We start from the raw sequence: 14,092 nt of genomic DNA on the forward strand, positions 1-14,092 counted from the left end.
GTCCAAGGTTACCCCATCAAAGTCCAAGCCGAAGGGGGATTTCAACCTGATGAAGTGTGCTCTAGTCCACATAAGCTTATGCCATAATAAAATTAATTAGTTTTTAAGGCACGGGTGGAGAATGCTTCACAGCCAGGGGGCTGCACTCCCACATCATCAGGCTTCTGGGGTGTGTGTGCATGCCAGTGATAGGCAGGGACCAGACCAGAGGGAAAAGTAGGTGGAGGAACTTATGCGACTCTTTACAAAAGACATTATCATAGTTTGGTATTTTATTTATTAAATTTATATCCTGCCCTTCCTCCCAGCAGGAGCCCAGGACAGCAAACAAAAACACTAAAAACACTCTAAAACATCTTAAAAACAGATTTTAATAATAATAATAATAATAATAATTAATAATAATAATAATTTAATTTTTGTGTCGCCTATCTGGCCAAGGCCACTCTAGGCGACGTACACAATTAAATTCCAGTAAAATACAATTTAAAATACGATTTAAAATACATAGCAATACAATACAGTCGACAATAAAGGATTAAATTACAGCATAAAACAGTATGTAAACAACGGGCGTTCAGTAATAGTGATAAAAGCTTAGCCCACCCCGGAGGTCCCGAAGGCCTGTCCAAAGAGCCAGGTTTTTAATGCTCGGCGGAATGCATCCAGGGAAGGGGCATGTCGAAGATCGAACGGGAGGGAGTTCCAGAGAGTGGGGGGTGCCACTGAAAATGCCCTCTCCCTAGTTCCCACCAACCTAGCTGTTTTCGTTGGTGGTACTGAGAGAAGGCCCTGCGTGGCTGATCTAGTCAGGCGGCTAAGTTGGTGGTACTGGAGGTGCTCCTTCAGGTAAACTGGGCCGAGACCGTATAGGGCTTTAAAGGTTAATACCAACACCTTGAATTGGGCCCGGAAAGCAACTGGAAGCCAGTGTAGATGAACTAACACCGGCGTAATGTGATCACGGCGGCGGCTATTTGTAAGTAAACGGGCCACCGCATTTTGTACCAGCTGTAGTTTCTGGGTCGTTTTCAAGGGTAGCCCCACGTAGAGCGCATTGCAGTAGTCCAGTCGAGAGGTGACCAGTGCATGCACTACCAGTGGGAGCTGATGAGCAGGTAGGGTTGCAGCCTCCGTATCAGGTGTAACTGATACCAAGCTGCCCGGCTCACTGCCGAAATCTGAGCCTCCATGGACAGCTTGGAGTCAAGAATAACCCGAGGCTGCAGACCTGATCCTTCAGGGGCAATCTTACCCCATTGAGTTCCAGGTCAACAATACCCAACTTTCCCCTGTCACCCACAAGCAGTACCTCGGTTTTATCAGGATTGAGCTTCAGCCTGTTTCTTCCCATCCATCCACTCAAGGATTCCAGGCACTTGGACAAGGTCTCTACAGCCAACTCCGGTGAAGATTTAAACGAGAGATAGAGCTGCGTGTCATCAGCATATTGGTGACACCGCAGCCCAAATCTCCTGATGATACCACCCAGCGGTTTTAAATAGATGTTAAATAGCATGGGAGAGAGAATAGAACCCTGTGGCACTCCACAAGTGAGAGGCCAAGGGTCTGAAATCTCATCCCCCAATGCTACCTGTTGATGCCTGTCAGAGAGAAAGGAACGGAACCACTGTAAAACAGTGCCTCCTATTCCCAACCCTCCCAGGCGATCTAACAGGATACCGTGGTCAACGGTATCAAAAGCCGCTGAGAGATCCAGGAGGACAAGGAAGGTGAATTCTCCCCTATCCATAGTCCTCCTCATATCATCAACCAAAGCGACCAAGGCTGTTTCAGTACCATGTCCAGTCCTGAAACCCGATTGGTATGGATCCAAATAATCCGTTTCCTCCAAGTGTGCTGACAGCTGATTTGCCACCACTCGCTCAATGATCTTGCCCAAGAATGGTAAATTCGAAATAGGGCGAAAGTTGTTCAAAACTTGGGGATCCAAGGAGGACTTTTTCAAGATAGGTCTTACAATTGCCTCCTTGAGGGCCGGTGGCATTACACCCTCCTTCAAGGATGCATTTACCACCGCCCTAATCCCTTCGCCCAATCTTTCTTTACAGTTCACAAGGAACCATGATGGGCCAGGATCAGTCAGACAGGTGGTAGGCTTTACAGTTGAAAGTACCTTGTCCACATCCTCAGAAGGAAGAGGCCGAAACAGATCCCATGAAACCGGATTGCAGCTGGCCAACTCAGGATCATCTACCGCATCCATGGTGTACGGAATCGAGTTCTTTAGGTGTTCGACTTTATCCGCAAAGTGCTTTGCCAATTTGTCACAGGAAGCCTTAGAATGTTCCAGGGGTTCCTGAGCGACTGGACCGACCAGGCTTCGGACCACCTGGAACAGCTTCCTGGGACAGCACTCTGCGGATGCAATAGAGGCAGCAAAGAAATCCTTCTTTGTTGCCTTTATTGCCACCTGGTAGGCAGCTATTGCTGCTCTAACCTGTGTTCGGACATCTTCAGAACGGGATTTCCGCCACCGGCGTTCTAGTCGTCTCACCTCCTGTCTCAGACTACGCAACCGGGGTGTGTACCACGGTGCTGTCTGAGTTCTATTCAGGGGGAGAGGACGTTTCGGAGCCACCTGGTCTAAAGCACTGGTGATTCCCTCATTCCATTCCGTCACCAGTGTTTCGACCAGGCAACCTTCAGCAGGTTCCCATTCCCCAAGGGCAGTCAGGAATCCATCAGGATCCATCAGGCGCCTGGGGCGGACCATTTTAATAGGTCCTTTGCCCCTGCGGAGGGTGTGTGGCATTGAGAGAACAAAGTTCACCAGATAGTGGTCTGACCATGACATGGGGGTCAAAGAAATAGCCCCCAACTTCAGACCACTCCCCTCCACTCCCAGGACAAATACAAGGTCGAGAGCATGACCGGCTACATGTGTGGGCTCAGTATTACTAAGGCACAGTTCCCAAGAAGCCATGGTTTCTAGGAAATCCCGAGGGGCTCCAGTGAGAGTGGTCTCGGCATGCACGTTGAAGTTTCCCAATACTAACAATTCTGGGGACAGCGTTTGTACATCCGAGACCACCTCAAGCACCTTGGTCAGGGAGTCTGCCGTGCAGCGGGGCGGGCGGTACACAAGCAGGATCCCTAAACTGCCATTCGGGCCCAACCTCCAGTACATGCAGTCAACAAACTTGGTCCTTGGGAGCGGAGGCCTGGTGAAGACCAGAGACTCCCGGTAGATGACTGCCACACCCCCTCCCCGCCTTCCGACCCTCGGTTGCTGCGCATAATGGAAACCTGGTGGACACATGGCCCCAAGAATGGGTGCTGAGGCCTCGTCCAACCAGGTTTCCGTAATACACACCAGGTCTGCACACTCATCCAGAATCATATCATGGATGATAGATGTTTTTTGCGTTACAGACCTGGCATTACACAGCAGCAGTCGAAGGTCGGTAGGAATCCTGCGTCTCCCAGTTGACTTCTGGGTTTGGGCAGACCCGGAACAGGGGATGGATATTACGCATCTATCCCTTGTTCCTCTAACCTGACGTGGTCTGCCCCTAGGATCAATAAAACAAAACATCTTTAAAAACGTCTTTTTTAAAAAAGCTGCAACACAGATGCAGACTGGGATAAGGTCTCTACTTAAAAGGCTTGTTGAAAGAGGAAGGTTCAATAGTTCAAGCTCAAGGACACACTCCGGCCAGGCAAAAGAACTTGAGGAGGGTGTGGAGAAGGGCCAGCAGAGGGGATGGCCTCAGAGAATTCCCAAAGATTGGAGAGTTTTGAGGGCCAGATAGAGAGGCCTGGAGGGCCGCATTCAGCCCCCAGGCAAGACCTCCTTCAAGAGGCTGCACAGCTTGGTTGTTTTTGCTTCAACACAGACCAAAGACACATCCAGACTGTCACTGTTTTCAGGTGGGATTCAATCACATATCTGTAAATTCAGATTGCACGGTAAAATCAGTGAAGGCTAGTCCATTAGTGCAAGTGGAGCACTGCCACGCTAACCTCAGTCTGCCCTCAGCCAGCCTCCACATGCCTACCTTCATGCTTACAACCAGTTTAGGGGAGGGCACTGGCTGCCAGCTCCCTCCTCCTCTGTAGTCTTAGTGTTGCCTTTGTAAAACTCAGCAGGGAGGAGAATGAGGGCAAAACCTAGAATTAGTTGCCTCTCATTGGCTCCGGCTCCAACTACTGTTGGGCTCCCTGCCTTCCGCCCTACCAGTCCCAATGGACACTAGCCACCACTGCAGTTACAGTAAATTGTGAGACCTTGTGCTTCCCCAAAAAGATTGGACTGTTTGCGATAAGGAAAATGATGGGGAAATGCATTGGAAAGTGTAGGATAACACTTGAACATAAGAAGAGCCTGCTGGATCTGGCCAGTGGGCCATACAGTCCACCACTCTGTTCTCACAGAGGCCAACCAGGTGCCTGGGGGAAGCCCACAAACAGGACCTGAGCTTAATAGCACTCTGCCCTCCTGTAGTTGCAGCAACTGGTATTCAGAAGCATACTGCCTCTGACTGTGGAGGCAGAGTATAGCCACTGTGGCGAGTAGCCATTGATAGCCTTGCTTCTAACCTCTCCACAAATCAATCAGAATGTATGCTAGATAAAACAGCTAATGTTGTCTAATCTCCCTGCAAACATATCAGGATGAATACTCAGTAAACAGGTAATCAGGAAACACAGCAACCCCTATGTAAATACTATGAGCTACCCAGATCTGCTTCTTAGAGATACCCCCAAGGTCAGGCCTCCTTTACAAACTGCTGTAGTCATTGCCTACTGAGGCTTCTAGCCTTTAATAGCTGCATTGCAGGTAGAAATTCAGCACATTAACTTCCTCACCATTCCAAGAAAATCTCCACCTATTGGATTTCTGCCAGCCAAAAAAGAAAAAACCCGCTGTGGTGCCTGGCAGCCCGAGGGCAGGGAGAGTTCTTCCTCTTTGTTAGAAAGAATAGCAGCCACTGAGCCCAGGATCTGGGCTCTACTATTGACTAGCATGTGACCTTGAGGAAAAACTGTTTCTTCACCTGTCAAAGAGAAGCAGTGATACTGATCTTTCTCATGGCTGGGCCTAGTTAATTAACTCCTCCAGAAAAGAGCTTTCAGATCTTTGGAGATGAAAGAAGCTTCAGAAAAACAATAGAAATGAATAAGAAAGAGAGTTGGAGCCTGCATCCACGAGGTGGCAGGCTAGAACTATCAACTGGAATCAGACTGAAAGTTAATCATGCTTTTGTCCCACTAAAATCAATGGAACAAGTTAGGCATAATGACTAACAGATGTCTCACTGATTTCAATGGGACTTAAGTGTGACTAACTTAAGTCTGTATCCAGCCCTATAATGTGCTGTTTAATGCAGGTGTTAATTAGCTTAGCAGTACCGGATGTTTTGGGTTATCTTCAACTTTCAACACTGCTTTGTGAATAGATACTGTAATTATTTTGCATACATTTAAGCTTTAACATAATTATCACAGCCTGTATTATGGGTGTTTCAATTCCCTCTGATCTCACCGCTTACATTTCTCTCCTCCCCCCCCCCGAAACACACATATACCAGCCAACTTCAGAAAAACACTTCATGTGCGTGACGAAGATCTGTGGTCTACAAAAACTTGTGCCCATAGCACCTTTGTTAGTCACCAGACTCTCTGTTTTTGTAGCTATGTAGCATGGTTACATACCATTCTGGAAATTTAATATCCTGGTACCTCAAGTGCACCCATTCCTGAGAATCTTTAAACAGATTTCAAATACTAGGACCTGGGAGACCAGTGTTTGAAGCTCATTGGGTGGCCTTGGGCCTGACCTACCTCACAGGGTTGTTGTGAGGATTTAATGAGGAAGGGGCAAACCATGTATGCCACCTTCAGCTCATTAGAGAAAAAGGTGGGATATAAATGCAATAAATAAATAATTCTACAACCCTTGCTCCTAAAAAAACACACAGAATCCATGAAAAATAATAATATAGACAGGTATGAGATTGATCTCTTAGTCTGCAATCCTAAACACACTTACCAGAGCAGGATGTACTGTGGGTCAATTTGCAAACTGGAGAAACTGTCAGCACTATGCATGTAAAGCAGTATCATACCACTTTAAATAATCATAGCTTCCCCCAAAGCATCCTGGGAAGTGTAGTTTGTTAAGGGGGCTGAGAGTTGCTAGGAGACCCCTGTTCCCCTGACAGAGCTCCAATTCCCAGAATAGCTTAACAATCCGTCCCTCTTCCCATGGAAACTCTGGGAATTGGAGCTCTGTGGGGGAAAATGGGGTTCTCTTAACAACTCTCAGCACCCGTGACAAACTACAGTTCCCAGGATGCTTTGGCAGAAGCCATGGCTGTTTAAAGTGGCACAATAGTGCTTTAAATGTATAGTGCAGATAGGGCCATGGTCATCATGCTCACAGCACAGCCATGCAGCCACATGTGCACACTCACTTGCTCCACCCCCAGCAATTAGGCCTGGAAAATGTTTTAAAGGGCTCTGTCACCCTAGAGCAACAAATCTACTTTTAAAAAAGAATTGGTCTTTTTGCAGTTTGGAAAGTGACGGGGAAATGTACTATATTGAAAAGTGTGGCATGAATGAGTGCAAATGTCAAGATGGGTAAACACCCTGTAAGCAAATCAGGATGAGTGAAGGACAAATGCTACATCCCATATTCTATGTAGGCTTGTGCAATCACCTTTGTTTTTTTTACTAGAAAACCAAGATCCACCAACTGGAGCCAGGTGCGAAAGTCATATGCTTAAGATTAAAGGATTCTAAGCCCAGGAATTTGCTTTACTTTGAGTACCCCAGGCGTAGGGAACCTTTGGCCTAGGGGCCAAATGCAGCCCTCGGAACTCTCCCCAGGCTGCACCCCCCACCAACCCTGCCTCCCCATGCCTGGCTGGAGTGTGTCCTTTAACTATGATAATGCCTGTTGCTTGCCTGGATGGAGAGTGGTGCGTGTGGAAACGTCTCTGACTTTTGAATGGCTGGAATGTCATTTACCATGCAAAAGTAAGAGTCACACCAATTGCTCCACCCATTTTGGCCTCTGGCCCCACCCATAACTGGCATGTGGCCTCTAGAAGGTTCCCCATGAGGGAATGTGGGAACCCTCAGACTGAAAAAGGTTCTATAACTGAGGAGCTGTCCCTGTGAAACCAGATGTTCTTACTCTGCACATTTGGTCTCTGTAGTCTGTACAGCTGTGGGGACTGAATCAGCAGCACTGTCCCCTCCTTGTCTACGTAGCCGTCACCACCAAAAGAGAATCTAGATGGGGTGCGGCTCGAAGTGTGAAAACTGAGGAATCTGGGATAAAATTTGCACGACACGTCCATCTGATACAAGCACAACACAATAGGAATGCTCTTGTGTTGTGTTTAGCTGATAGATAAAGAAGCTTCCTCAATGGGAACAGATGGCTAGATATGACTTGGTCAATAGCATGTGATGGTTGTTGGCTACCAAATACTTGACACACTCCGACCTGCTTGGACTGCGTGTGAGGAAGCTGAAGAGAAAGAATTTGGAATAAAGTCAGCAAAGAACATTTGGAAAGCGGAGAATTGCAGCTGGCTTGGAAGAATTAGCCTCGGGGTGGGGATTGCACCAACTGCCTGCTCTTTGCCTTTGGAGGGAGCAGATTGGCATTAAAGACTAGGGTCATCTCTAGGCTATGGCTGCATATGCACCATACATTTCAAGCAAATGACCTTCCCCCAAAGAATCCTGGTAGTTGTGGTTTGTTAAGGGTGCTGGGAATTGTAGTTTCCTGAGGTGTAAACTATAGTTCCCAAGTTTCTTGGGGGGAAGCCATGTGCTTTACCCCCTCACTATGTTAAGGTGTGCGGCCTAAAGGGGGCTTCCAAGATTAAAAACATTTTAAAAAAGAAAGTTTAAGAACATATTAAAAAGCAATTCCAACACAGATGCAGACTGGGATAGGTCTCAACTTAAAACAATGCCATAAGTCACTGGTACTCTCTCTTTTCAAAGAACCTAACTCTATAATTGTGGGTTACCACTCAAACTTCCTTTCGATTAACAGCATAATCATATATGTGTCTACCATTAAGTTCAATGAGGCTTATTCCAAAGTAAATGGGGACAGAAATGCAAATGTACATTTGTCCCTTTCTTTTTTATTTTTAAAGAAAGATGTACAATCCATTTTGATGTAGGAACCTACACTATACTGAGCCAGACCATTGTTCTATCTAGCTTAGTATTGTCTGCACTGACTGGCAGCAGCTATCCAAGATTTCAGGTGGGACATTCCCAGCCCTACCTAGAGATGCTGGGGATTGAATCAGGAACCTTCTGCATGTGCTGTCCCATTGTGCTATAGCCCTTTCCTGCAAAACCTCTCTTTAGGAAGCCGCCTTATACTGAGTCAGACTATTGGTCCATCCAGCTCAGTATTGTCTACAGTGGCTAGCAGCAGCTGTCAAAGGTTTCAGATTGGGGATATCCTCAGTCCTACCTGGAGATGCTAGGGACTAAGCCAAGGATGATCTGAATGTAAAGCAGATACTCTAATACTGAGCAGTGACCTTTCCCCACGGATTTTAACATGTTGAAAAATGGCCCCAGAGAGGTGCATAGGTGGGTTCGTTATACCACTAGTGATAGCCTATCAGCACTGTGCATTGCTGGCTTCTGCTGCAAACAGGCAGAACTGGCCTCTTCTTAGCTTGATCCTGAATTGCATAGTGACTTCGCTCCCTCAGTGGCCCCACTACTCAAATTCAGTGGTGGCTGGTGGCTCTAAGTCAATGGGGCAGTGGAATCTGCTCTGAGTTTTAGTCCAGACTTTCAAGGAGCTGTCCAAAGTACTGAAACATACTTTCAGCACCTTAGTTCCTTGAAAGTGTGTACTAAAACCGCAGATTCCACTGCTCCACTGACATGAAGCCACCAGTTGCCACTGCTCAAATTGTGTGTGCTCTCATTAAAGATCTGCAAACTCCACTCAGTTGTTGGTAGATGTGTTTATCTCCATCATGGAATCTTCTTCTGCTTCGAAGACAAAAAGGAAATGAATCAGCACAAGCAAATTCCTCTTGCAGCATGATTTAGCTGCACCAGGTCACCTTGCCTGTAATGCTCATATTTGCAGGTCACTTTGTTTGCCTGGCAATAGAACTGGCTGGAACATTTGCTACTGAAGCAGAGTATACTCAGAAGCAGCTGAGTTGCATACAAAACTAGAAATGGCAGACTGCTGGTTACTGAGGGCTCTGACTGTGCAAGGCATCTGTCATGCCACTGGATGCTTTGGCCAATACAGCAGTAGAGAGCACACTACCCCCCCCAATCAGAACTGCAGTGGAGAGGAAAGAATTAAAGCATCCTGTCTCTGCTAGGGGTCTAATCCAGATTAGGTTCTTCAGGTTTGTTATTTACTCATTAAAACCCACATACACTATTCATTCATGTCTAATTTAGTCCTTAGTACCAGTGTGGTGTAATGGTTAAGGTGTTGGACTATGACCTGGGAGACCAGGGTTCGAACCCCCACACAGCCATGAAGCTCACTGGGTGACCTTGGGCCTGTCACTGCCTCTAAGCCTCAGAGGAAGGCAATGGTAAACCCTCTCTGAATACTGCTTACCATGAAAACCCTATTTGTAGGGTCGCCATAAATCAGAATCGATGTGAAGGCAGTCCATTTCCATTTTTTCCACAGTAGCTAAGAGACTGAGTTATGAATAGGGAAGGATGGATATGTCAGTTTCAGATCTCTCATTTTCTCCTTTATCCAGTCTTAAATTCAGTTCTCCACATTTCTGCAGCAATTTACAGTTTTTTTAAAAGAAAAATCCTCATGAAAATTCTTCAGCATTTTAGTGCAAATTTCTCCTAACAAACAGATTTTTGTTGCAGTTTGGACTGATGCACACATTTCTGCAAGCCATTTCTCCTAATGTTATGTATTCTTCTATGTTATTTTCACAAATATAATTTTAGGCACACTTGCTGCCAACATATGCCTTTTGGTAAGCATTGCATGGTTACAGAACTGCACTGCAAATTTCGAAGGATGGCCATGTTTTGGTTTTCATATTGTTTTGGAAAGTGTGAATTTGATAAATTGGGCTTGAAATACAAACTGAATCGAATGTCTCTCACATCCCTAGTTATGAACCAGGGAGTCTCCAGATCGAATCTTAGACAAGTACCACTTCTCAGCTTCTAATTCAGAGGTGAAGAAACTGAATGTGGTCTTCCAGGCCTCTTCAACACTCCTCAGTTCATACCATCTCACTAGTCTCTCTCTCTCTCTTGCCTGGATGAAAGTGTTTTGTGTGTGTGTGTGTGTGTGTTGAAACTAGCCTCCTGTACAAAGGTCAAATCTACATTTGTTGCCTAACCCACTTTTGCCTCTGGCTATGCCCAACACCGTCAAGGTAGCCCAGAAGAGAATATGGTTTTAGGGTTGAAAAAGGTCCCTTTCCCTGTTCTAATCCATCCTGCAGTTACAGTATGCAACATGGGGATTATAATACTGACCTACATTACAGGTTTGTTGTAAAGTCTGGACACTTGGACAGAGTAATCCTATGCCTCCGAATGCTGGAGGGCACCCAATTCCAGTGTAATCCTGCTGCTAGGCCGGTATAATTCCCCAGTATTACCATATCTTCACGATCGACCACTATGAAGGGATTTGAGATTATCAGGACCCAAACCATTTAGGGCTAGAAGAGCACAATCCTAATCTAGCCTATTTGGAATTTAGCCCTGTTGAGTTTTAATTTAAACCCAGGTAAGTATATAGAGGACTGCAATCTAAACGTGTTTTTTTTTTCTAAAAACAATTTTAATTGAGCCTAGAAGCAGATGGACAGGCGGTACAGCTGCTTCAATGGAGATGAAGCATGAGCATACTTGTCCACACCTGTCTGCAGGCAGGTTTATGTAATCTTCATTATCTGAAGCTTCCTAACTGTTTTGGCAGCTATGCATACTGATGATTTGCTCTGGAGAAGTGGGAAAGTTGCCTGCCCTGGATAGGGTTGCACTCTCACTGAAGGAGCAGGTGCATCATTTGGGGATGTTCCTGGATCCAGCTTTGTCTCTGGAGGTGCTGTTGTCTTCTGTTGCTAGGAGTGCCTTTTACTAACTTTGGTTGGTAAGACAGCTATGACCATTCCTGGGTCAGAACAGCTTGTCCGCAGTTCTCCATGCATTGGTAACCATACAGTTAGATTACGGCAATGCACTCTATGTGGGGCTATCCTTGAGGCTGGTCCAGAGGTTGCAGGCTGGTGCAGAATGTGGTGGCTAGGTTGCTTGTGGGGCAAACCCCTACTAGCATATAACACTGTGCTTGCGGGATTTGACTGGCTGCCAATCTGCTACCAGGCCAAGTTCAAGGTGTTCAAATAAGGCCCTATACTGCTCAGGACTAGGTTACTTGAGATACCACCTTATCCCTTATATAACCAGTAGGTCATTGCGGTCTGCAGGAGAGCTTCTCCTTCAAGTTCCAGAGATTGCCCACTCCACAATAATTCAGAGCAGGGCCTTCTGTGTGGTTCCCCTTGTTCTGTGGGACAGGATTCCTGTTGAGATATGACAAGTACCCACTACCTGCGTTTTTGGGAAACAATTGAAGACTTTTTGTTCTGACAGTCTTTCCCAGCTGAATGAAAGGGTCTCTGCCATGGGCTTCTACTTTGTATTTTTTTTTCATTTGCTGTTTTGTGTGTTCTAACTGTTTTTTAAGCTGTTTTTATTCTCCATCGCCTTTAAGAAGTTTGTAGAAAGCAATGAATAAATTAACAATGATATTGTTATTATTATTTTATTATTTAAAAAGAAAAAAGATGCATCAAGAATAAAGCAATATCTTATGAGTGATTGCCAAAGATGGAAACTAATACATAGAGAAACCAGTGCTAAATACAACATCTCAGGGATGGGGAGGGGACAACAAAAGCTATAGCAAGAAGATGAACTAGAGCTTCTTGAGAACACCCTGTAGCTGGAGTATGGGGTGTGATCAGGGGTGTAGTCATTGTTGGAAGTGGGGCAAGCGCAACTCCTGTTTGGGTTCTTTTGTTTGTATTCCAGAAGGAAGATAGAGTTAGGGTCGTCCAGCTGGCTAGGCTTGCCCACCTTTACCTGTGCTCTTCTCTGCCTAACTTCCTTCCATTGTAAACTGACAGGTTTAGGGAAGCTGACCCTCCTTCCTTTCTCTTCTTTGACGGTCTGAGGAGAGAGGAGACATCTCTGTCTTTGTTCTCTCTCCTGAGCCATGAGGGCAACACCCAAGTCTGGGCACTGCACCTCCAATTTAGTTAGTTAGTTAGAACTAGGTATGACTTTCCTATCTACTATGTATTTCTATCAATGTAGTAGCTTTTCTTATTTTACTAAGTCTTAAGTGTGATCTAAATGCAAGGTAAAAGCCTGCTACCTAGGTAAATACACACACTGGCACACATGCAGCTCAGACTGCTGAACCACTCTGCATATTTCCATAACAGTCATCCAGGGTCACGAAGGGTCATAGAGCAGGGTCCCAGCCAGGTCCCTATGTATGAGTCAATCAGCATGATAGGGGAGTGTGTTAGCCACTGGGAAGAGTTCTTGTCCTTGTGTGCTGATTGGAGCCAATCAGAGTGAAAGGAGGTGAGCCAGCCACTGAGAAGACACTTCTCAGTAGCTAACACACAGCCTTCCCTTTCATGGTGATTGGCTCCTAGGGGTGTCTGTTGTAGTGAAGTGTGGACTCGTGAGTCAACAGGAGAGAAAGGGAGATGAGGGAAAGTGGAAAAGGGGGCATGACTGTGATATGACCGTCATGCAGGAACCCTACACTTCTGAATTTGCCACTACATTACTGGGTGCAATATTTAAAGATATTTGACTAGCCTGGGGGACAGGGATATGTTAAAAAAAGTCAGCTCACCAGCCTCCCAGCATCTTTACTGAGATTTTGAAACAAATAAATCAAAAAAATCCTGCATTATAAAGGAGACACCAGGTGGAAGAGTGTTTATCTGTTTCATCCTATTTAATAAATAGATGAATCCTGGCAGCCGAGTTATGAACAGAGGACTGGTGTCTGCCTGTAACAGCTTAAAGCATTTAGCCAGTGACGTGCAGCCCAGAAATGAGTTTATCCCTGATTTTCTGTAGCCTCCTCCCATTGACCATATGTAGTAGTTTGCCCCCCTTATGCACAGTCAACTTTCTTAAAAAGCATTGCTTTCAGAGTGCTATTATTTTTAACAACAACAACAATAATACATTTAGATTTCTTACCTGCCCTTCATGAGGTTCCAGGGCTGGTTACAACAATTTAAAAATACAATATTAAAAATTGTTAAACACATTAAAGTCACATATACTATATACAAGTGAGGGTGCGTGTGTGGTAGCATGGTGACCATGGCCACATCTGCACTATGCATTTAAAGCATCATCATACCACTTTAAACAGTTATGGCTTCCCCCAAAGAATCCCAGGAACTGTAGTTTGTTAAAACATCTGAGAGTTGTTAGGGAGACCCCTGTTCCCCTCACAGAGCTCCAATTCCCAGAGATCCCTTGGAAGAGGGATTGATTGTTAAACCACTCTGAGAATAGCAGCTCTGTGAGAGCAATAGGGGGGGTCTCCTAACAACTCTTAGCACCCTTAACAAAATATAAGTTCCCAGGATTCTTTGGGGGAAGCCATGAATGACTGTTTAAAGTGCTATAATACTGCTAATAATAGTGCAGATAATATTGCACTAACAATAATGCAGATGGGGCCCTAGTCAGGCACCTGCCAAGGCCCATTCCACAAGGTGCTTCAGCACCTTGGACAGCTCCTTGAAAGTTCACATTAGAACCCAGAGCAGCTTCCACTGCCCCACTGACATGGAGCCACCAACCGTTACTGCTTCCCAACCCGAAGCTCCCTGTGCCTGCTGCTGCTGTCTGTTCACCTGCCTGTTCTGAGGGTGCAAGCACTTAGAATAGCAAAAAGTGGAGCAGACTCAATTTGCCTTACTTTCTTTTTCTGGTCAGTGGTGCTAATTGGGCCCAGTGAGAGAGCAAGACAATGGATAATGGTGACAGCAGCTTGTTCCCTGATAGG

The 14,092-nt window shown here is 45.7% G+C and overlaps 1 protein-coding gene across 1 annotated transcript in view; it reads right to left on the bottom strand.

Moving 5' to 3' along the window:
- KDF1 (keratinocyte differentiation factor 1) overlaps window positions 1-6,048 on the bottom strand; it is a 32,935-nt gene extending 26,887 nt beyond the window's left edge. Inside the window, exon 1 of the mRNA XM_061597374.1 lies at window positions 6,017-6,048. The gene's annotated coding sequence lies outside the window, so the exon portion shown is untranslated. The remainder of the gene's footprint in view (window positions 1-6,016) is intronic.
- Between the last annotated feature and the right edge of the window lie 8,044 nt (window positions 6,049-14,092).

The sequence above is a fragment of the Rhineura floridana genome, chromosome 15, assembly GCF_030035675.1.
Source record: "Rhineura floridana isolate rRhiFlo1 chromosome 15, rRhiFlo1.hap2, whole genome shotgun sequence".
NCBI lineage: Eukaryota > Metazoa > Chordata > Lepidosauria > Squamata > Rhineuridae > Rhineura > Rhineura floridana.